Source organism: Arachis hypogaea, chromosome 12, assembly GCF_003086295.3.
Source record: "Arachis hypogaea cultivar Tifrunner chromosome 12, arahy.Tifrunner.gnm2.J5K5, whole genome shotgun sequence".
Classification (NCBI taxonomy): Eukaryota; Viridiplantae; Streptophyta; class Magnoliopsida; order Fabales; family Fabaceae; genus Arachis; species Arachis hypogaea.
Window position 1 is genome coordinate 8335413 of NC_092047.1, and position 23380 is coordinate 8358792.

Genomic DNA, 23380 nt, shown 5'->3' on the forward strand with positions numbered 1-23380 from the left:
ACGTTTCGTATTTCCTTCAGTGAATGGTATAATGGGCGCGAAGAGGCAGACGTGTCTCTCTAAACCTTTGGGCTTACAACCTCAGCGTCCACGTAGGTAACGCCGTTAGCGAAATGTTTATCATTTTGACGGTAGGACAACATTGACTCCATTTAAAAATGTTTGGGACACAAATAGGACGTTTAACACGTTAGGGACATGTTTGAGACTTACCCCAAACGTTGGGGACATAAATGATACTTTACTCTTAATATTATTAGGAGAGAAAATCAAAAAATTATTTTAAACTTCTATAAACCCTAAATAATCAAATAGAGATGAATGATCCGCTTGTAACCTATAGATGGATGTAAGTCGACGACAATAAAAGAGGGCGAATACAATGAAACCAGTGGCGTAGTCAGATAGAGGTAGAAACATAACGAGAGACAAATCTACAGAAGTCGCGACACAAAGACAAATTTGCAAGAAACAAGGCCGATGGTAGAGACAAATCCACTATTATTATTGTGAGGGCAAGTTTTCCTACTAAAATTTGAAAATATCCTTAATATTACATAAAAATTATGCATAATTGTTCCTGTTATTTTAAATTTGATCCTATTGTTCTATCTCTCTCATTTTATTGTGTTATATATATATTGTATCTCTATTGTCAAAATTTTTTAAATTCATCATTGATAAAGGGAGATCATCAACAAGAGGTTGGCTTTGACCCGACGAGAGGTGATAGAGAGGAAAAGCGTCGACGAGAGGTGGATTAGTAGGGTGGGCAATAGAAATGTAGGGGTACGACGAAAAGGAAAAGTTTAAGGGGTGACATGCGAGAACAAAGAGAGCGGTTGTAAAGAAGACGAGGAATTTCAAATCCAATAAAAAATTTTAGAACAAATATATTGGTCTAGAACAAATTTTTATTTAGGGATAAGTACTTTTTTCGTCCCCAAGGTCTGGGGTCAAAATCAAAATCGTCCCCGAACTTTTTTTTTTATTAAAATCATCCTCAACGTTATAAAACGTTATAAAATCGTCCTTTTCTATTTTTTTTTTGTGCCAAATTACCCTTAACTATTAATAAAAATTAAAAATAATATTAAAAAAAATAAAACCCCACCCCCACCCACATCCATCAGCATTTCTTCATCTCTCTCCTCTCCCCCCCCCCAACACCCCAATTTCCCTTCCTCCTACACCCACCCCTAAACCCCACCCTCAAATCCTCACTCCATCACTCCATCACCCCCTCACCCCTGCCGCTCCTGCGTCTAGCCTGCCGCCGCCCCGCGTCCAGCCCACCGCCGCCGCTGCGTCCATCCCGTCGCCGCCCCGCGTCCATCCCCCGCCGCCCCGCGTCCAACCTGTCGCCGCCTCTGCTTTTCTGCTTTTGCTTTCTGCCTTCTGCTTCTTCTTCTTCTTTTTCTTCTTCTTCTGTGAACTGAATTTTTGATAAAATTTGTTGATGAAATTTGTTGTTGTTGAAATTTAAATTTCTGGATTTTTGATGAAATTTGTTGTTATTGATGAAATCTGTTGATGATGATGATGATGACCATGAAAAGAGGGGCATGAGGAAGGGGGTTGGGGGTTACGGTGAGGGAGTGGGGTGAGGGGGTGGGGGGTCACGATGAGGGGGTGAGGGGTGGGGAGGGTTACGGTGAGGGAGGGGGTGAGGGGTTGGGGGGGTTACGGTGAGAGAGTGGGGTGAGGGTGTTGTTGTTGTTTGGTGGTGGTGGTGGTGGTGGTGGTGGTGGTGGTTGTGGTGGTAATATTGGTGAGGAAGGTGAAGAGAAGAATGATGATGATGAGGGTATTTTGGTCCAAAAATTCGGAAAAGGATTATTTTAAAGCGTTTTTGAACGTTGAGGATGATTTTAATAAGAAAAAATGTCGGGAACGATTTTGATTTCGACCCCAGACCTTGTGAACGAAAAAAGTACTTATCCCTTTTTATTTACTATAAGTCCTTATTAACTACTCTGATCAATAAATTACTTCGTCTTTCAATTAAATTTCGAATATGCAAATTAAACAAATAAGTTCTTAATAAATTTTACTATAAGATAATTAAATCCTATAGAATATTACTATAAGACAAATTAATCTATTTCAAAATGACAAATGCACTAACCTAAAATTTTTTAAAAACTAATTCGAGAGTTTACTCTTAAACTAAGTTATTAACACGTAATAACATTAAAATGTATTTTAAGTATTAAAAGTAAAATTATACATATTATAAACAAAAGAAAAAGTCTAGGGGCCAGCAATTTTGTTAAATTCTGGCTAGCATGTAATCAGCAAAGAAAAGTGAGCCATTGGATGAAATCTTATACCAATCTCACACCATTAAAATCATTATTGATGACTACTTGATGGCTACAAATCACAAAAATTGCTGGCCCCGTAGCATTCCTCTAAACAAAAACTTAAAATTATACAAATTAAATTTTAAAATAATTCCAAAATTCTTGCCAACATCGCGAATTAAAAAAATATATATTTTACCCTGGCCTAAATTCTCACCTGCTTTGTTCGGATTCCAAAGAGTGGGAAGTTAAACTTTGAGGGGGAACACAACAAAACACCAGAAAGGGAATCTCTGCTTATAATTTTATTTATGTAATGTCCTGTTCCATACCACAAGTTACACATGTACTAATTGCAAATTACGCACAATAAAAATAAATCTGTCTACGACTCTACTCGTTACTCCACCGTGTGGACCAATAATATAAATTATCAAGCAATAATAAAAGCTGCAAAAAGTAACACACTATCTCACTATAAGTATTTTGGAATTTGGATAGAGAAATGACATGCAGAAAAGCTTGAAACAAAAAAAAAAAAAAAAAAAAAAAGCGAGAGAGAGAATAGTATAAAGTACGTTAGATGGAGACTCATATTCGTGCATGCTTGAAAATGTTAAGAAATTATCTATATTTGGCAAAAAAAAAAAAATAATTGTCTATATATATATATATATCATTTGTTTTCAATATGATTTTGTAAAGGTATACCAGTTAAATATTCTTTTAAAGAAATAGTTTCATATGTAACTGATAATAATTTCAGCTTTTTTTAAATAATTATTTATTGTTAAATTTATAATATATTTTTCATCAATACTATTATGTGTACATAAAAGATTAATCACTTAACAGTCATTACATATACATGTATATTTGGAAATTTATAAAAAAAGTATATTATTATAAATAAATTTGATTATTGGTTGATTACAAATTTGATTATTTCATTAGTCAGATCTAATTATTCCTATAAATGATTATCTAATTGAAAATTAGTATATATTTTTGTATTCTGCACAAGATAATATATAAAAATATATGAAATTTTTTATTAAAAAATAAGTGAAAATATATATAGTTATTATCACTATAAATATTTATAAAGTTAGAATTAAAACTAAAGTTTAATAGTTTTCGATATTAAAAATAAATAATATTTGTCTCAACTAATTTGAGTTAGCTGAATAATCATCTCACTCATCCGCTTAAATAAGTATTAGAGTTTCGAATCACACTTTGTGTATAGTAACATATTAACTAATAGAAAATCCTTAACTCCAATATACAATAGTTGGCAAATACCGTAAAAAAAGATACTATTTGTCTTTAAAGTCTCTCGAGTTGAGAAATACCGAGAAAAAAATTATTACCTATTAAAATTTTATATTTTATGACACAATATCCAAGTTGATAGATTTATGTCATTACAAAATAAAGCTATTAGATTGGTTAATATTCATGGATAACATTATTGGAACACCATCGTTGAGTATTAAGTTGTGTAAAGAAAAACTATAATAACTTTTATTATTCAATAATTTATTCTATTAGAAAATAAATTATTATTCTTTGAATTGGTAAATACATATACCATTTTATTTGATAATAATTATCATTAAAAAAAATAAATAATTATACTATTTTATAATATGATGTGCAAAGTAATTTTTATTTTGAAATTAATTCTTATTAATAAGATAAAATTTAAAATATTTTTTTCTTACTCAAATTTAAATTTAAATTTAGAATTGATTAATAACTCACTCTTTTTTTAATTTTAATAACCAAAACAAAATTAGATAAATAAAAAATATTCAGCATTTAATTATTTCAATCATTCAAATTTCAATTATCAAAATTGGGTTAGAAATATATTATAACTTAATATTCGATAATATATATTATAATAATATATAATGTACAATTTGTTGAGAGTTAATTTATTGTCCAAATTTATTTTATAAACTTTGTAATATGTTAATTGGCGACCTTATTTTTTATTATTTAAGAAATTATCCATAATTTTTATTACATAATTAATTTAATTAATAATTTTTATTATTTTTTTACCAAAAAATTAGTTTATACTATTTATATATTTTTTAATATTAATAAATAAGTAGGTTTTGCATTATTATATTTATCTTAGACGATGATTTAAGTTGTTTATTTCGTATGTTAAATAATATAAATAATATTTTGTATCTTAAATTCATTAATTTATTCATATTAAGAGGAAAAAATTTTGCAATAAATTATATATTATGAAGATTAGTTGATTTACAAATAAACTAATTAGATGGTCATTACAAAAAAAAATTATTTATCATATATAGTAAGGCAAATTACTATAATAAATTAAGTCTCTTTTAAAATTATCCAGATCCCCCAAAACAGAAAGACTACCTGAATGTCTCAAATTGCATTTCTATATAAATTGAATGGATTAAATTCGACATATCCAAATACGTACTAAATCGAATCCATTAGATTCGAATTGCATGCAGATAGAATTCGTTTATAAATCGAAGCTAATGACTTCGAATTAAGTACCCACACTAAATCGAAACAATGAGATTCGATTTTTAATTGCATTTAAATCGAACCCATTCAGTTCGATTTAGACAGGTGAAGAGCAGTCGATGGTAAATCGAAACCAATGGTTTCGATTTAATGATTTTTGTGAATTGAAACTCATAGATTTGATTTACAAGCAACATCTCCCTCAAGTAGTTCGAATCCAATGGCTTCAATTTATACTCAATATTGCTATATATACAAATCGAATTTTATTCATTCGAACTACGAAACATACAAACCCCACACCCAACCCCACCACCTAGATCCAAAATTATCGGAAAGTCGCCCAAGAAAAATCGAAGCTGGACACATGGAGGACGACCCGAATCGTCTATATCGGCTAGATGGAGTCGCGCATATTGCTGGCGCCATCCACCTCGAGATTAGTGAAAATTTTTCCTTTTTAAACATAGATTAGTCATTCTAGTAATATTAACATAAAGTGTGTGGTAGTTGATTAGAGTCTTTAATTAGGGATTAGGAGAAAATTTTTTTTAATATAGATGCATGTTAGAATTAGTAAGCTAGTAGGTGGTTAGATTTTGATAAGTTGAAATAGTACCTAAGAAAGTTGTTTTGGATTGTAGGATATGTTAGATTTTTGAAGTTATTAGTCTTATATGCAACGAGACTTGGTTTATGAGGAGCGATGGCCATAAATTTTTTGAGTTCTTTAAAAAAAGTAATATAAATATTTTCTATAATTGTGATTTTTTGAGTTAGATAGTTATGATTAGAAATATTATGATATGTTATATTTTTTTCAGTTTTTTAATCATTTTTGTCTTTGTGTAAATGTGTGGGACTAAATGCTTTTTTTTTTTGGAATTTGGTCATGAATTATTTAGAATTTTGTGTTTGGTTCGATTACTAAAGCTTTAGGCGATATTATAAACAAGTTTTAAAGTTAGAGCATGCCATGTTAATTGTTTTCAGAATTTCATTCATTGAAAATTGTATTGTGACGATTGTGATAAGGAATTTTTTATCATTGTGCAGTCCCATCGCTGCATCTCTAGCATGAGACACCAACACGGTATGCCATTGGACGATAAGATCGTTCGGTACTTGCAGATGGCCGATTTATACCATCTTGCAAGACTGAACGAGACATGGTTTCAACAGGATGAGCCATTGGTCAGCGCATTCGTGGAGAGATGGAGGCCTGAGACGCACACTTTTCACATGCCATTTGGGGAGTGCACGATCACGCTCCAGGATGTGGCATACCAAACCTGGGTCACGACTTTCTGTTTAGCCATCCAAACCTTTCTGTAAGTCGGTCTGAATCCGAAGTGTGCCTCTATGACATTCTGCAGTACCTTGATTGAGACGGCAGCATCAACTCTAATCATGGGCAGTATGAAGGCCGATATGACGTAATAATCAAGTTTTCTGTGATCACTAGATATCGATGTGGCTAGACAAGTATGAGGACCATTGTATCGTTTTACCTTCCAAATACTCCTGCACTAGCAGAGGCTAACCCGAATGAGCCATACGCACCCGCTGCCGAACTCCTTGCACTTGCCATATTACTTGCGATGATCGGATTCCAATACCTTGTACTCAACTCCGCCCACGGCGAATGCTATAAGTCTTCACGCTTAACACGACTTCTTCTTTATCCTGAAACTGCTGACCAACTTCAAATTCAGATACAACTTCTGTATTCTGTGTCTCGCTAGCCTCGAACTCAACAGGTACTCCCGGATTCACTGAGGTGCCATGGCATCCAAGTCCAAAGCTGAGAAGTGTGGGAAAAACTAATTAGTACCCGAACCGTGGTGTGTCATCGTCACTATCATCCGCTATTGTGGCGGCTCCACATCATCATCATCATTATGCAGTGCATCCTCAACCCCATCGAGTACTCCAACCTCTTTGAAGACCGGGACCATTGCAGAAAACCGGCATCGCAAATATTACCTCCCCCAATGGTCCGGTCTCACCAACTCCGACATCACCACTGCGGTTTAGATTGAATGTAAAAGAAGTAGAAGCAACTAAAACTGTCTCAGGTGCAATGACCAGCGCAACCAACGAGGCACCAACAAGCATGGAACTAGAGCAGGTTGGATGTCCTGAGGATTCCGATTCGAACCTTCAGAACTAGATACTGAATCTACAAGCTTAGCCAATAGTTCCGGAGTCCTCACCTCAGAAAATTGACGGCGACAATTGTGCAGAACTTGCAAGTCTTCGTCACTGCTAATAACAAATGAATCATACTTCACATCATCGCGTAACACGGATATCGGGATTCTATATAACAACTTCTCCACCTGTTTGATGCCAAGCAGACCTAGTTTCTAGAGTATAGTATCCTTAAACTCAGCAAAACTCGTCAAATGTTTGAGAAAATACTCAGTGGGTCCTTATCAGTAAACTTAATACCTAATCACGTTTTTTTTTTTAATGGACCCTCTATAGTGCACAAGAGCTACAAAACTTTTTATCACTAGCCATGGTGAATCTCACTATGGTAAAAATTTCACGTTGAGCTCGTATTTATAGATGTCAGTAATGTATAAATCGAATTAAGTGCATTCGATTTAATCATATAGTGTAATACATACTAAATGACCCTATTGGCTACGATTTACATAAAATGCTACGTATCATTCTAAATCGAACTGAATGGGTTCGATTTACATGCAATTAAAAATCGAATCTCATTGTTTCGATTTAGTGTGGGTACTTAATTCGAAGTCATTAGCTTCGATTTATAAACGAATTTCATTTGCATGCAATTCGAATATAATGGATTCGATTTAGTACGTATTTGGATAAATCGAATTTAATCAATTTGATTTATATAGAAATGCAACTTGGGACATTCAGGTAGCCTTTTCTGTTTTGGGGGATTTGGGTAATTTTGGAATGAACTTGATTTATTATAATAATTTGTCCTATATAATAATCCTTGATATATATTAAGATGATCTATTTTAATTATGTGAATGATTATTATTATTTTTACTTTTTCATTATATTAGTAAATAATATTTAAACCTAAAAGAGAAAAAAAAAAAGATAATTAAAAATTTTCTTAATTTGAATTATTTTTTTGTAAATATAGCCAACTTTATATATATATATATATAATACTTGTGTCCAATAAGATCCAATCAAGTAAAATTTAACATAGGTCCATTATTAGAATCCTAAATATGATTTAGTTTTATTACCTTGAGACTCAATGCGAATGAAGTCCATATGTCTCCTCTCAAATCGGCTCAAATTAGATATCTTTTTGCTAGTTAAAAATGGTAATAAGTACTTGTGGGGCGCAAGAGCCCCCTTCACCGTCCCTCACTCCTATTTAAAAAAAATATCCCTCGTTCCTGTCTATATCTATCGCAAGTCCCTATTTAATGATTTTCTCAAGAGATGCAGATACCCGCAAATGTTTTATGGACATTCTTTAAAATTTTTTAGAAAAAAATAAAAAAAATATAATAATCAATTCAATATAATTTAACACAGTGCATAACATATTTATTATGAAAAATAACATTTCAAAAAAAATATAAAAAATATTTTAACATAAAAATATAACATAATTTTTTGGGTGAGGTTAAGCGACCTAATGATGAACTTGAGAGTTAGAAAAAGCGAATTAGAGAGAGCGTAAAATTGAGGCAATAGAGGATGAGTCTCGAAAAAAACAAGAAGGATTTGAATTGGAAGTAGAAATTAAATTAGGATTACTAAATTTAAGAAATGGATTTATTATGTTTATATAAATTAGGATAAATCATTAATTTAATATTTTTGTGGATTTAACGGGTTTTACGGTTCTTTATCTAATCCCAAATCGAAAGTAATTCATGCGAATATCCGTTTTCAGCTTATTTAATTTTTTTTATCATTCCTATTACTAGTTGTTGGTTCGTAACGTGTAGTTACTGTTACCACTTAGTAAATTTATAGCTAACCAAAGTTTAAGTTATATCATTCTCATAAAAACACATGTATCCTTGTTATAATAGAAGATAAATAGTTAAACACTAAATCAATCACATTTTTTATATATATAACAATAATAAATATTACATATTATAACTTATAAAATCATAATATTTTAAAAAATAATATATAAATAATTTAAATATTGATAAGACTGAACAACTTTAGAAAAAATAAAAAATATTAAAAATTACATGTTGATTTATAAGATTTTTTTTTAGTAATTTTTCTATAGTCTATAAATAATAACTTTAAAATTAAATTATATATATGTTATTTATTTTATATATATTTTATTTTATTTTATAAAGGCTTATATCTTTTTTTTTTTTGTATTAACCATTAAGTGGCTATAATGAGACTTTTATCATTAAATAAAATTATAAAAAAATTAAAAATAAAATTGGTTTATTCTCTCCTGATAATTCATTCATCTTTTAATTTAAATTCAAATTAAATTATATATTCAGTTTATATTTGTTTATTTATCCTAATTATTGTATATAATAAATAATATATTTAACTATATTTTAAATAAAATTATTTAATTTTATACAATTAAAAGATAACTACGAGACTCAGATGAAGTAAAATATACTAAATATATGAGGAATAAAAATAAAATAAATAATTAAAAATAAAATAAAGAAAGCAATTAAAAGAAAGAGAAAAAGATAGAAAAGACAATACATATAAGTAATAAAAAATTATTGTAAAAAAATTAGTATAATTAATAAATATAAAAGATAAAAGTAAAATTAAGATATATTCTTATTAAAATATTTCAAAAAAAATATTATGAAGAAAAACTTATTAATCAAGTTCTATAAAAATATTATAGAAGATTTAAATTATTAGTAAACAAAATAATGGCACACTTAAAAAATTATTAATTAAAATGCATAAAAATATAAAATAAAATTATGGAAACAATTTGGCAAAATAAAGATAAATAAAACCAAAAAATATAGAAATTATAAAAATTATAACTGAAGCACAAGAGAGCCAGAAAGAGAAAAAAAGTATAAAATATATTCTAATTTCATATATATTGAAAATAATAAGAGAATAATTTAAATTAAATTTATTTATTTTATTTTTATTCTTTATTCATTAAATAATTTAATATTTATCTTAGTTAAATCAAATAATTAATATAATTAATTAGTTATAATTAATGTTGTTCACTTTAGTTATATTACTGAAATATATTAAAACATTAAGGATAAAATAAAATAAAATAGCATTTATTATGGTGATGCATAAGACCTAGAATGAACATTGAACAATAAATTAAATCAAATAACATATATTCGAATTAAACTAAATAACATATATTAGTTATAATTAATGAATTTAAATGAATCAAACAAATTAAATAAAAATATCTCTAAAAATTAATTAAATTAATTAATTGATACAAATAATTAGTATAATTATTTTAATTCAATAAATTTAAAAAATAAATTAAAAAATACCTCTAATAACTTTTCATGTCAGCTCCATCACTAATATCAAATAATTTAATATTTATCCTAATCAAATTAAATAATTAATTAATTATAATTAATATATTTAAATAAATTAAATAAAAATATTTCTAAAAATTAATTAAGTTAATTAGTTAATATAAATAATTAACATATACCTGATCAAATTAAATAATTAATTATATAATTAATTTAATTTATTAAATTAAAAGAAATAAATTAAAAAATAATTAATTAAATTTAATAAATTAAAAAATACTTTTAAAAATATATTATATCAACTCTATCATTAAATTTAAAAATTTAATTTTAATATAATATAATAAATAATAAATATTAGTAAATTAATATATAAATATATTATAGTTCATTTATTATTAATTTTTTGTGTACACTTAATATTTTTTTTCTCAAAAACATATCATACGTTCAACGAATTATATATTAATTAATCTTCTGAGGACCAAAATAATGATTTCAGATATTACTTTTTGTATTTTTTTTTTAATTAACTCTTGCACTTTTCGTTTTTGACCATAGAAAAAGCATGAGTGAAACATTGAGAGAGAAGAGATTTAAAAACTATATTTTGCACTATGCAATTGAAGCACGTGTTAATAAAAAATTAGTAACACTTTAATTTCTACACACACTATGGTGGAAAAAAAAATAATGGTGCTGTCCCTTTCGTGGGGCATGCTTTTCCTTTTAAATATCCACCATTGTTTCTTTTCTTTCATTCATTTCATTAATTCTTTCTCCTTCTTCTCCTTTAGAAAAAGAAAAAAAAAAAAACTCTCGAAGATGCTACCAAAGTTCATGAGTTCTTTCATGGTGGAAACACAAGAAGAAGAAAAAGGGAACAATCACAATAACAAGAATAATAAGAATAGCATGGATGTTGTTGTTGGTTTGAGGCTTCTCACAAGCTCATCATCAAAGAGCAATGTTCTTGTGAAATCTTCACTACTATTAGTGAGAAATAAAGCATATAATCATAATCATCAAATCCAAACATGCCCTCAACAATCTCAACAAGATTATTGCTTCCTTAAAACTTGTAACCTTTGCAATAAGCAGCTTAGATCTGACAAGGATATCTACATGTACAGGTAAATATTTGTTTAATTATATTTTAATTATTACTCTAAAAAATATATATTTCTAGAAGTTAATTTTAAATAATTTATTTTTTAAAAAATATTAATTATTTAATCTCCAAGGATGATGGATTGTTTTAATTTGATTTTACACATAAAAATATATATGGGTATGTTTGGTGGTAGAAACTCAGGTGCAGTCAATTTTATGTGAAGTTTATAACTGAGAGCCGTTAGATGATTTGACTGATTTGATTAAATTTTCATCTAACGACTCTCAACCATCAACTTCACGTGAAGTCGACTGTACCTGAGTTTTCACTATGTTTACTTATGATGGATGGTTAATTATTATTATGATGCAGGGGTGACCAAGGTTTCTGCAGCATAGAGTGTAGGAACAGACAAATAGTTTTGGATGATATGAGAGAATTAGAGAATTCTACAAAGCAGATGGTTGCATCTTATAATAATAGGACACACCATTGTTGCAATGACGCACGCTTAGAAACTCGTCTCATACTTGAAGATCTCAGAATGCAAAGACTCAAATATAGATTCTGAATTGGAACTCTAATAATTATTATTATGTGTTAATTAATCAAATCAAAATTTCCTTGTCAAAAATGGAAGTCACTGCTGGCATGCAATAATTTTGTAGAGAGAGGGATCTATATATATATGTATGTATTATATTGATGTAGATATATTTGAGCTCTTTCATTTTGCTTTTAATTGCTGGATATGAGTGTAAATACTAACTAGTACTACTTTGTTTATAGTGGAGCTTCTGAAGTGTAATTTTCTACCTTATATATATATTAGTAAATGCAAATTAAATAATACATAAGGTAAATTTTTATTTATTTATTTGTTAAAAACAATGACTGAAAAAAAATCAGTCATCTTATATTTGTGACTACATTTATACATATCCATTCACATATTTTTTTAATTAAATAATTGTATTCTAAAATAATCAAATAGTTTTTACTAGAAAAATCAAATTTGCTCAAGCAGAATAATCAAATTTTTTTATAGTAGAATAATAATTTTATTTAAAAAAAATTCTAATTATATATATTTTATAAGATAATCAATTAATGACTAATTTTTTGTGTACATGTACTTAATATAATTGTTTATTTATTTTATTATTTACACTGTGGTTTATTATTATGATACATTATGTCACACCCTGTCCATCATTGTCTTTCTCTTGTCTAATGCAAAAATCCAAAGAATCTGTGGACACATTGCATTAATTTTGATATTGAAGGGGGCTTCAATACAAGATATTTATCCATCAATTGATGATGAATATGGCTCTTAGCTTGCATAAGAATTAATTCATCAACTAATAAACTGATAAATTATTAAATGAAAAAATGGTGGACCATTTAATCTGAAATAATATAGCTTGGTGTTATTAGGTACATGCATATCAAAATTATATAAAGTAAAAAAGTTTTATATCAATGGAATTACTTTTTTTCCGTACCACATTACCATATATATAGTTTCATATGCCTTGGTCCCTTTTTGAGTTTTTTCCCCTTTCAATGAAAAAAGGTGAAGGAAACTCAATTTATTAATTAAGTTTGAATTCTTTTTAGCAAAATTGTGACATGTCATTGTATTTTGATGATGGGCCAAAATATATATAATAAGATGCCTTTTACTTTTTCTTTTATTTTTTTCTTCTCTCTAAGATAGGACAACTTAATGGGGAACTAGAACTAGTAGGTGGTGGTGTCATGTTCCATTATAATTTTCTAGGCATTTTATCTCTTTATCAAAAGATGTTCATTGAACTATATATATATAGAGGAACCTTAATTATTCGGATATCCTTACCATGAATAAAGGATTTTGTGTGTGATAGTGAGATGAACCTAAATTGATCATCATGTCTCTAAAACTATGATATCCCACAACGCTTTGTCTCTAATTAAAACTAGTTAGGGTGCTTTTGCATCTTATTAGCAGTGGTAAAGAATATATCAATTTTGATTGATCGACTGGTATGTTTATTCATCTGAATAAGTAAGTATTAGAAATTTGAATTATACTTTGTACATATATCAATTTATTATTAGTTGACAATAAATCTTTAAACGAAAGTCATATTTACAACGTAACAGATTAATTTTTTTTTTCCGACGGATCGAAAGATACAATAAAAAAAAAGAGTACTAAATAACATTATAACGTTTATTCTACCACATAAGGATAAACCACAAAAAATACATTCAAATTATTTTGGTGCTGACAAAAATATTTTCGAATTTTATTATCGATAAAAAAATCATCAAATTATTTTAAAATGCGATAAAAATGTCAAAAAGAATATTATTTTTTTTATAAATGACAAACGACTATTTTATTTGAAAAATTTCTTATGTATTTAACCCAAAATTTTATAGGAATATATAGATAACTATTTAAAAAATATACATAAAAAATCATATAAAAATTTGATTTCTATATTTTTTCATATTTTAAAATTATTATTGATTATTAACAAAAAATCATAAAAAATATATTTAGCAAAAAATTATCAAATTTTAAAAATAAAAATTTTTTATTTTTCTAATCATACTATATTTTTTTTATGAATATATATATTTAATATTAGATATTTTTATCGCATATTTAAATAATTAAAAAATATTTTTATTAATAACAAAATTTTAAAAATATTTTTATCGATACTAAAATAATTCAAATACAATTTTTAATGGTTTGCCCTCCACATAGTCAAGAGGTGGTATTTTCAGAACAAAAGTATATATATAGAGTATATATTGCAGAAGAAGGGTGGAAGTGGAACATGTTCCAAAGATGAATAATTGAGTTTGATGGAATTATATTTTCGAGGGGCTAAGTTGGAATAATGGCCAGTAGTACTCCATTTCATATGGAATAAAGTCCTTTTAGATTTTAAGTTTTTTTTTTTTCTTTTTAAGGATAAAAATAGAATAGAGAAGTTGAATTTTTATACATTTAATAATCAATAAAAACTTAAAAAAATTTCTACCTTTTCCATACTATCTTTCTACTTTTGTATTCTTAATTAAGGTATTACAAATATTTTAATAGAGTATTTTTAGAGTATCATTTTTTAATATTTTTAAAAAATAAATTAATTTAAAATTAAAATTTATATTAAAATTGATTTATGAAATAAAACTGTATTACTTTAGAGATATAGTATTATCTTAATGAAAAATTAATAAAATTTTATCGCTTATATAATTATGTTAATAAAATAATTTAAAATAATATAAAGTTCTAATTGAACTAATATAAAATATTGGAAGAACAAATTTTATTTTTAATTTTAAATTATTATTTATAATATATGGTCTCATAAATATTTTTATAAGGCTCAAAATAAAATAAAATTAGAATTAACATTAGAGATATTTTTAGTTAATTATTTTTTTAACAAATGATATAATATTTTATTCATAAAAAAAGTTACACATACAACTATACGGCAAATATGTAGAGACGCAAACATAAAAATAAACGTACAAACTTTATAATCTATTTGGTGGTGATGCATGATAATTGATAACACATTTTTTTATATACTTTTTTATGTACTTTGAAGTTGCATTTGTTTTTTATATATTTTTTTGTGTATTTTTTTTTTTTGGAGAAGTGGATTGGACAACCCCCAATCTTAAGTAGTAAGTACCCTAATGGATTTGACAACTTTCAGATCTAGGTACACAACACACCCACACTCTTTACACATTTTTTCTCAATTGTATTCTCTAGGATTTGAACCCTAAACCTTTAAGGTGGAAAAGGGGGAGAAATGCCATTAGAGTCAAGGCTCATTAAATTTTTTTTGTCTTTTTTTTGTACTTTGAAGTTGCATTTGTGTCAATTCTTTTTAGTTATCATGTGATTTGGGCCACAAAAGTTTAAATTCTACAACCCAATCTCTCGACCCTAGAGTAGTAAAGCTTTTCTAGACTAAAGCCAAGGAAGACAGACAATTGACACAAGGGGGAATTAGCATTTTAGATTTGTTAGGTTTTCTTCTGTTAGAGTTTCTTACTTTCTTTCTTCTGAATCTCGTGTTTTATTATTTTTTTATTTTTTGTTCAAGATTTTTATCACTTTTCAGTTTTCATTTAAAGTTTCTCAACGACGATAGCATCTTTAATTAGTTACTTGGTTGTTAGAGTTAGGGATGAAAATAGGACAAGTCTGCTAGATTTTATCATTAAAAGGTTAAGTATATATTACAGTTATTCAATTTAAGTTTGGCCAATAATTTATTAAAGGCTTGTTTAGAAACTTGAGTCTGGCCTATTCGAAAATCTATCCTTACTTAAAAGTTTAATGTTTAAATCTTACTTACAATAATATTTTATTAAACAACGAAAAAATATAGGGTACTAATATACTATGTACTAATTTATTATCAATAATAATTAATATTAAAGACATCTCCATTAAAAGACACATATATAAAAAGATATATATAGGAGACACATTCACAAAGACACTTTAATTAGACACAATCATAAAAAAAATATTTTTATTAGACATATCCACAAAAATATTTTCATTAAACACAGCTATAAACAAAAATTGGCAAAAATTGATAGAATCTTTGTTGGTTACGTAACAATATTGTTAAACAACATATATACATGATCATTTTAAATAGGTCAAGGCCAACCTAATAGGCCTTGCAAGCTTTTCAATGAGTTCGAATTCAGTCTACTCTCAAACCAGAAAAAAAAATTGGGTTTTTTACGGCATTTTCTGAATTGATAGGTTAAGAATTAATTTGTGGTGGATCAGAGTTTAATTTAAAAGTTTATTATTAATTAATAAATTACTGCATGTACAAAATAAAAATTCAAATTCTCAATACTTATTGAAATAGATTAATCATCTAACCATTAAACTAATGTAACCCAAGTTGGTTCAAGCTAGAAAGATTTTATCATGAGCTTGAATTACAATTTTTTTTTATCATGCCCAAAATCCCTGAGTGACTACCTGACCTGATTTCACCTTATTTAAAATCAATGTTATGTTGCTTTCTCTTCATCTATTGTTTGCTACGGTTGATATTGAGACATGCTTTTTAATATATGGGTAAAGTAAATTTTTTGTTTTAAAATTTTGATAAAAATTTTAAAAATATTTTTAAGTTTTATTTTATTTTAATTTTGTTCCAAAAATTTTTTATTTGCATCAAATATATCTCTAATAGCTAATTTTTCAAAACATTTAAGATAAATTCAACAACAATTTTATAAGAACAACTTTCAATACAAGCAAATCAAGCATAATTTTAATGCATTATTGTTAGATTAGTCTTAAATTTTTTGAAAATTTAGCCGTCGAAAGTATATTTGATGCAAATTGAAAACTTTTGGGACAAAATTGAAACAAAATAAAACTCAGGGGTATTTTTAAAATTTTTGCCAAATTTCAGGAATAAAAAGTATACTTTACCCATAATTTATATTATATATATATATATATATATATATATATAGTTTTCATTATATTTGATAATGTTCATGTTGTTGTAAAATAAATAAGGAAGATATAATAAATATAAAATAAAGAAGTATAAATAGAAAACTCTACTATCAGTATTCACCAATATTATTCATATATATAAAAGATACTATATATATATATATATATAAAAGAGAGAATATTGTTAGTAATATGAAAAGAGAGAGAAGATTGTTGTTATTGATGTGTGTTATTTCAAACGTTCACTTCCTCTATTTATACATACAATAAATTTATTCCTCTTGATATCTTCATCCTTCAACATTGTAAAATACGAACCGCCCGTATTAAATGGCCATCAATCATACTTATCACAATATTCTCCCTTGGATGTCCATTTAAGATTATACCTCATTAAAATCTTACTAAAGAAAACTCAATGGGAAAAAACTTTAATAAACGAAAAAGAGTACAAAATCCTTTGTGATAGGGACTACCTCATTAAAAACCTTGTTAAGAAAAACTCAATGGAAAAAAACCTTATCAAGAAAAAAAGAGTACAGTCTTCCCCTCTTGTCGACATTATTTAATATTTCGAAATTGGCACATCCCAATCTGATGTACGAATCTTTTAAAAGAGGATTTTGGAAGTGACTTTGTAAATAATCTGCCAGATTATCGCTTGAGCGGATCTGTTGGATATCAATTGTTCCTTGATTTTGAAGGTCATGAGTGAAGAAGAATTTGGGAGAAATATGCTTTGTTCTATCACCTTTGATGTATCCACCCTTAGGTTGAGCAATGGGTGCTGTATTATCTTCAAACAGAACATTTAGAGCTATCTTATGGTCAATCAGTCTACATGATGACAGAATATATTGGATCAAACTCCTGAGCCAAAAACATTCGCGACTTGTTTCATGAATCGCTAGTATTTCAGCATGATTAGAAGATGTTGCCGCTATCGTCTGTTTCGTGGACCTCCATGATATAGCTGTACCACCATATGTGAACAGATATCCTGTTTGAGATATCTCTTTGTGTGGATCAGACAAGTATCCTACATCGACATAGCCAACTAGTTGTGACTTGGATCCATATGGATAAAACAATCCCATATCAACTGTTCCATGAATATATCGAAAGATTTGTTTGATTCCATTCCAATGCCTTCTGGTTGGAAAGGAACTATACCTTACTAGTAAATTCATAGCAAATGATATATCGGATCGTGTATTATTAGCAAGATACATTAGCGCTCCAATGACACTAAGATATGGTACTTCAGGACCAAGGATATCTTCATTTTCTTCTTTAGGACGGAATTGATCTTTTTCCACATCCAAAGACCTTACGATCATTGGGGTACTTAATAAATGTGACTTATCCATATAAAATCTCTTCAAGATCTTTTCTGTGTATGTTGTTTGATGAATAAAGATCCCATTTTTTGTATGCTCGATCTGCAGGCCGAGACAAAATTTAGTCTTTCTAAGATCTTTCATCTCAAACTCTTCTTTTAGAGCTTTTATAGTTGTTGGAATCTCTTCAGGAGTTCCAATGATATTTAAATCATGAACATACACAGCAATTATAATGAATCCAGATGTAGATTTCTTTATGAAAACACATGGACAGATGTCATCATTCTTGAATCCATTTTTGGCCAGATACTCAGTAAGACGATTATACCACATTCGTCCAGATTGCTTTAGACCATATAAAGATCTTTGCAATTTGACTGAGTATAACCCTTGTGAATATTCATTGTATGGTTTAGATATCTTTAGTCCTTTAGGGACTTTCATATAGATATCACGATCTAATGATCCGTATAAGTAGGCTGTTATCACATCCATTAAATGCATATGTAGTTTGTATTATGCGGATAAACTGACCAAATAACGCAATGTTATTGCATTCACTACAGGGAAATATGTTTTTTCATAATCAATACCGGACCTTTGTGAAAAACTTTGTGCCACAAGTCGAGCCTTGTAGCGTACAACTTCATTTTTCTCATTTTGTTTTCTCACAAATACCTACCTGTATCCAACAGGTTTTATATCTTCTGGTGTATGGACTACAGGTCCAAAGACTTCACGTTTTGCAAGTGAGTCTAACTTAGCCTTCATAACTTTCTCCCATTTTGGCCAATCATTTCTTTGTCGACATTATTTGACTGTTTTTGGCTCAAGATTCTTACTTTCATGCATGATATTTAATGCCACATTATATGCAAATATTTCATTAACAATTGTCTTATTTCGGTCCCATTTTTCTCTTGTAAAGACATAATTTATCGAGATCTTATCATTTTCAGAATTTTCAGGTACCTCAACGTCTTCTGGCGTTAAAATTATATCATAATTTTAGACAACTACAGGTGTCTTTATTATGTCTTTTTTAACAGGAATAATATTTACTTCTTTTCTTTTCTGAGAATTTTTGTCTTTAGAATCGACAGGTCTACCACGCTTCTGGCGTGAATTTGTTTTAGTGGCCACTTGTCCAACTGGGGCATCTATTCGAATTGGGGCATTTTCAGCTAGTATATAGGATTTGGTTATCCTTTTTGTATCAGAAAATGCATCAGACTATTTCATTTGCTATTCTTTGCAAATGTATAATCTTTTGAACTTCTAATTCACATTGCCCTGATCGAAGATCTAAATGCATCAAGGATGATGCATTCTAATTAAGTTCCGTTTTAGGGAGCTTATTCTCTCCCCCTAATATTGAAAATTTTGATTCATCAAAATGACAATCTTCAAATCGGGCTTTAAATATATCTCCAGTTTGTATCTCAAGATACCTCACTATAGAGAGAGAATCATATCTAACATATATTACCAATTTTCTTTGGGGTCCCATTTTGGTGCGAGAAGGTGGTGCAATGGAAACATATATCGCACACCCGAATATTCTTAAATGGGAAACATTTGGCTGCTAGCCAAAAGCTAATTGCATGGGAGAGAACTGATGGTAACTTGTTGGTCTCAAACGTATAAGTGATGCGGCATGTAAAATAGCATGCCCCCAAGTCGAGGTTGGGAGATTTGTTCTCATAAGTAAGGGTCTAGCAATTAATTGGAGGCATTTAATAAGTGATTCTACTAACCCATTTTGTGTGTGAACATGAGCTACTAGATATTCAACGCTTATTCCATTAGCCATACAATAAGCATCAAAGGTTTGGGAAGTAAATTCACCAGCATTATCAAGACGAATTGCTTTGATTGGATTTCCTGGAAGCTGTGCTTTTAATCGAATAAGTTGAGAAAGTAATCTCACAAACGCTAGGTTGCAAAAAGACAATAAGCACGCATGTGACCATCTTGAAGATGCGTCTATTAGGACCATAAAATATCTAAAAGATCCACATGGTAGATGAATAGGTCTACATATATCGTCTTGAATCCTTTTTAGGAATTCAGGGGACTCAAAATTCACTAGATTTAAGAATCTTCTAGTTCTTTAGTGAATGTCCATGGGAGTTTTTAATAATTCTCCGTATCATGGTTGTTCCCGGATGACACAATCGATCATGTCAAGTTATAAATTCATTTGGGCTAGTAAACTTCTGGTTTACAATGGTATGTGATTCAATTGCACTAATTTTAGTATAATATAACCCATATGAAAAGTGAGGGTAACTTTTCTAATATAACCTTTTAATATGATTTTCCTCATTCATTGTTTTAATATGATATCTGATGAGTTTGGAAAACTCTATTTTTAATTAAGTGATGATCAAACATTATTAACAGCAAAATTATTAATCTAATTTTGATTCATATATGTTAATTAATTAATTTTGCTGTGCAGGTATAAATTGGGCCGAAAAGAAAAGAAAAATATATCAAGCCCAATTGTATAAAAAATATTCAGCCTTGGTATTAAGACATTGTGATGATGTTGGCTGAAATCAAATTTGGGCCAGAAATTGTTACTTAAGCCCAATTGGTTAAATCCATCAGCATTGATACAAGAATATATGATGAGAAGCTGAATCATTATAATGTTGGGCCAGATTTAAATATGCAAGCCCAAATCTATTGTTGGTATATGACCAACTTGCTTGGTCTGAAATCAAAAGGAGATGGGGCACAATATTGCTTTATCCATTTAACAAATAAATCCCATTCCTTTAATTATGCTGCACACTTCCAACGGATTCCACTCATACCATGTGATGAAATTCAAATCTCTTTAAAGTGAAGTTAATAAATGCATGGAAATTATGAGAGAGAAATTATGATTGATTAGATGGCTAGCCTTAATGAAGGCACGCTACTCAGCAAAAAGGGAAGCAAAAAGCAACTCACATTTCATTATTTTATTCAAACTAAATTAATTGCTTCTCTTTCTACTCTAACTACTCTCTCATTTTTCTTCTTCTTCGGTCATATCACAGAAGAAACTATGGAAGCTAAGTCTAGCTATCAAAAGAAAGAAGTAATCTACAAGACCATCAAAATGATGGCACGAAAAAGAAAATATAAAGTATGCTGTGGCTGAGATTCTTATCACTTGTAGTAAGATTTTGTGATGAGATCTTGACTTCTTCATACCAAAAATGGTTGAAGGAGATTCGGCCAGCAAGGAGAAGATCCTTGGAGGGATGGCTTGTCACTGCTTTTGGGTTCACTCATCACAGAAGGTAGCTAGGGTGGCTACGTGAGGGAGGAAGCAAAAGTGGAGCAGAAGAAGCCATCATCATCATGAAGCATCAAGGGCCAGAAATCCATCTTGGAGAGCAAGCCAAGGATGGAGCGCTCGGATTGATGAAGAGTGATGACCAAGGAAGGACTAGAGGTAATTGCATGTTGAGCTTTGCATGGGTTATCTCTTCTCTCTCTCTGGCCGAACCAGTTTTGTTCATGGAGAAGAAGAAGTTGGCTTGATTTTTTAGCTTCAAAGGTGGAGGCTTCCCTCTTCTATAAAAAGAGAGAACAACCACAGTTTGGAGTAAGGAGAAAGTGTGAGAGTGCAAAGCACAGGGTTCTCAGAGCTACCTGAGCTAACAGATTTTCTTCTCCTTCAATGTATTATGTTTTGTATTTTTCTGTTTAATTTTGTCATGTCTTGAGTCTCATGGAAAAAGGCAAACAGTGAGGTTTGTATGAAAAAGTCATAGAGCGGAAAAAGGCAGAAAGTGCAAAATTAAAAGAAAAAGTCATAGATGTCCTTAGAGTTTCTTTGTTCATCTATGTTGTGTTTCATGATTCTGTGGGAATCCCCTTATAAGTTGGGTTAGCACTTTACAGTCTGTAATCAAGAAGATTATAGTGAAATTCCATCATGGTTGTGATGGAGACTGGATGTAGGCTGCACTGCACTTAGCAACTGAACCAGGATATATCTGGGTGTAATTTTCTCTCTTCTCTACTCCATTTCTGTTTCTACTGCACAGGAGCTAAAACTGGAAAAATATCTCGTGCCAAGTGACGAGACAAAAATAAAAGTCTCGTGCCAAGTGACGAGACAAAAATAAAAAAGTCTCCTGAAGTTATTTCAAAGACCAGCAAGTGTAACTGAGCAAAAAGGGGGCTAAGATTCAACCTCCCTTTCTCTTAGCCACTGAAAACCATCAATTGGTATCAGAGCTTAGTCTCAAAGAGATCAAGCTTTGCAGCTTAGAGAAAAGATCTAGATGTCATAAAGTGGTGGCTCTAATCTGGTGTCCTACAACCTTACAGAAGGACAGTCAAGCAACAGACCGCCTCTTTTCAATGGAAAAAACTATACCTATTGGAAAGAGAGAATGAAAATCTTTGTGCAAGCAGTAGACTACAGACTTTGGAAGATCATCCTGGAAGGTCCTCAATTTCCAACTAACACAAGTGTTGAAGGAGTGGTCACTCTTAAACCAGAAGCAAGCTGGCCCGAGGAAGATAGGAAGAAGGTGGAGCTAAATGCCAAGGCTGTCAACTTGCTCAACTGTGCTATCAGCTTCGAGGAATACCGACGGGAAAATCTGGGACAAACTGCAAATCACTCATGAAGGAACCACCATTGTAAAGAAGACTCGGACAGATATGTTGAACAGAGAATATGAAATATTTGCAATGAAGGAAGGAGAGTCCATTGATAAACTGTTTGAATAATTCAACATCATCATTGTTGGCTTAAATGCTCTGGAAATTACGTATCCCGATTCTGTGCTTGTGAGAAGAGTGTTGAGATGTCTCACAAAAGAGTGGGAAACAAAAGCTTTAATTATTTCTGAGAGCAGTAGCTTAGATTCCATGACATGTGATGATTTGAGAGGAAACCTTCTTGCTTTTGAAAATACTTATTTGAAAAAAGATTCAAAAAATAAAGGAATTACTTTTTCTTCTGTGACTAACCCTCTAGATGATGAATCCAGTGATAACTCTTCTGAAAATCAGTTTGTGTTGTTTGCCAAAAAATTTAGGAAAAT